We start from the raw sequence: 3,592 nt of genomic DNA on the forward strand, positions 1-3,592 counted from the left end.
AAAATAATACAAGGAATAATCCCAGTATTTTCAGTCATGCCATGGGCTGAAGGAAAAATCAGCCCTGCTTTTTTGCATTTACTCTTGAGGCATTTGCCGTGATTATTCAGTATTTAGAGAAATAAGCCAAACTTTGACCACCAGTTTTTGCTTCTGGCAGTGTTTGTAGTGGTTTTTACTCAATGTAGCCGGAGTGACAAACATTCATTAAGGTTGGACTACAGAAAAATTGGATGGCTTCTCCGCCATTAATCACTCTTCACAAATGTTACTCAATGCAATTTTATTTTATAGGTTTATGGGTAATTTTATGGGTGATGATGGGCAGTAAATGAAAAAGAACAGGAGCTGTAAATGAAAATGAATGAATTTCATTTTGGAAATGTGGAAAACGGCGGACATGCACTGCAGTGGAGGTTCAGAAATGGAAGATTACTTGCTTGGTGAATAATTTCAGATGGCTATGAAGTTTAAATTGACAATGAAATCAATATGGAAATTGAGATGATTGAAACTTAGAATTTTTTTTTTGTTTAGTCAATTGTTTCTCCTACTCTGACCTGACTCGGTGTGCGTGCGCATGCTCTGCTCACATCGGGTAGTAATTTGAACTGACTGATTATTTCAGCAGATTTAAAGAAATAAGCATAAGAATAGGAAGGAAAACAGACTATACTTTGAGAAATGCTTTTGGCATACCAGTTTTTTAAGCAAGTAGGCTCAAGTTCATTTTCTCACTTGTCTTTGTGACACAACATAAAACTCAAATATAACTCATTAATATTCATTATTAAGAAAAAAATATCAAACGGAAGTGCACAAGAATTCCACTTCCGGCCTTCATCTTTCTTTAAAACTTTTCAGCGCTAATGGCCGCACCTGTGAAACGGGTAAAGTTTGTGTCACATTTTTTTTCTTTCAGCTGGGCAATGGAGTCTTAAAGTCGTGTTAAAAATGTCATCAAATCGACGGTAAGTGTTGTCCGTTGATGTAACAGTCCAGGTTTTCCACAGATTATTGGCTAATGGTTAGCATTATGTGCTAAACAACAAATTAACGGCAAAAGAGAAGCATGAACTCTTGCAGGATTGTGGTGTTCATTTTTAATTTTTTATTATTGAATCTACACTATAATATAAGCTCTTCATACATTTGGGTTAACACCTTCATTTGAAAAGTAACTCAAATAAAAAAAAAAAAAGAATGCAATGGAATTTCACCAGATGTCATCATTTAAGGGTTTATTTAAAAAATGTATATTCTTCTTGGGGAGGCATGACGTCAGACACACCTTACTTTGTCAGGTTCATAATTTTACTCTTCATACCTGAGTATATTATTTTTGGTAAACCACTAATCCCGTATGTTGAAAATGTTTGTTCTATCACTCGGCTTCCTTTCAAGATTCAAGAAGCTTTATTTATCCCAAGGGAAATTGCTGTGCAACAGTTATGGTACAGAAGGAATGTACTAAAATAAAAATAAAATAAAGCTAACATAAAATAATATATGTAACTGAATACAATATGTGCAGAATGCAAATTGGCAGCCTCAATAAAAAACAATATATACAAACATACAAACAAGTGCTCTGGAAAAAGTGTCATTGTATATAGTTTGCAGGAAGCCCATCAAAGGTAAGTTGGCTGATATTCAATGACATGGTTGCTGTATTTGTGCATCATTTGTCGAAAGAAAGTAGCACTACAACAAGTTATCATTTTTATTTTTTGGGGTTTTTTATGCCTTTAATGATAGGACAGTTGGAGAGAGACAGGAAGCAGGGGGCAGAGAGAGGGGGAAGACATGCAGCAAAGGGCCGTCAAGTGCGGGACTCAAACCGGGGCCAGCTGCAGCGAGGACCGCAGCCTCTGCACATGGGGCGGCCGCTCAACCCACTACGCCACCAACCGCCCACAACAAGTTATCTTTGATCACGAGACCGATTGATGTCAGTGAAGAGCACGTAATCGCTCCAAATAAATGAATGCTTTGGAGAAATACAATTTGCTCATTAGTCTGGTTTTCTAGGCGTTTTAAGCGGGAAGGCATGGGTAAAAAGGACGGGCAAAAGGAACCAAACCAGCTGTATTTGCATTGTTTTCTCACTGCTACGTGTCAGTGTCTTTTATGAAAACTTAAAAACTGAACATCAAATCAACAGCTTGCTACAGTTAAAAGGACTACAAAAATTTCTTTCATGATGCATTCATTTGTTGGACGCCTTTCTTGATTCCCTTGATTGTACAAAGGGGTCCAACGTTTTCTCAGAGCCTAATCTAACGTCTCCAGACTTAGTTTCAAAATCCCCAAAACATTCAGTTTATCGCTTTTTTTTTGTTTTTCAATTCTCCAATTAGATGGTAGACGGTTGTCTTTGGCAGTTTGTCGCGACATCTGATTTTCTCCATACGAATATCAGTAGAAAACTTAAACATATATATGCATAAATAGGAGGCAAGGAACTTTATAATGACGATAAAAACACAAATTGCATTTAACAGCTTTAATTTCATTTGTCGATCCGCCCTCCAATTATGTTTGGCTTGCACTATTTCAAACATTTCATCCCAAATATGTCAAAGAAACGCACAAATTTAGCCTCAGAAACACTGGTTGATGGTTGTGAGCAGATACGACTTTGCTTACGTTGTGAGCGACTCCGACTCGCTGTGAAACTTATCTCCTGTTTCTTCAGTTCAACTTTCATTTTGTATTTCTAGTTATTACCTAATGATGTCTGTCGCGCTTTCCTGTGCACTTGAAGCCTGAATACAAGGAAATCTGAGCAATAAACTTCAACAGAGTGTCACACATAAGCGGCAGCGTGCTGGATAAAGACATTTATTTACCACTTCAAGTGAGAAATTCATGTGATAAGTTATTTTAGAATAACTTATCCCCCCCCATACAAATCTTTACAATGACAATAACAGATAAAACCATAATTTACAGATAATGCTGGCTGGTTCTACATGCAACACTCACTCAGAGCGTTTCTCAGTAAATTTCTGAGGAAAATATTGTGTGAAGTTAAATGTTCAGTGGAAAAACTGAGCTGATTCTTTTGAATCAACACCTCCACCTCCACTTCCTCTGTATGTGTGGGGAGAGATACTATCAAATGTGAAATCATTCTCTGAAACAAACACCGCATTTATAAAAAAAACTAAAACAAAAAAACACACCCACTCACTTACCGTTTATTGTACAGGATAAACAATGAATATAACAATTAAATCTACAGTATGCAGTCGTCATCGGTAAGACTCTTGAGACACAATACTGAAACGCTTGTAAACATGAACAGAAGTGACTACAGTACAGTATGGTGACAGACTTAGATTACAGTTATTTACACAGAAAAAACAGGCTGAACACCTCTACTAGTGGGATTTTCAGTGAAACCAAATCTTGGTTTGCTTTACGTCGAGGATGGAACTTTATTTTTCACTACTGTGAGGCACCAAAAGTTTATTGCAAGCATTTGTAAACTTAATAAACCCGAATGTGGGTAGAATTCTTCATATTTAAAAAAATGTAAGCATTTAAATAAGGTGAAATTTGTTGTTTTTATGACAAAATAAAAATA

Source organism: Odontesthes bonariensis, chromosome 8 (genome assembly GCF_027942865.1).
Source record: "Odontesthes bonariensis isolate fOdoBon6 chromosome 8, fOdoBon6.hap1, whole genome shotgun sequence".
Classification (NCBI taxonomy): Eukaryota; Metazoa; Chordata; class Actinopteri; order Atheriniformes; family Atherinopsidae; genus Odontesthes; species Odontesthes bonariensis.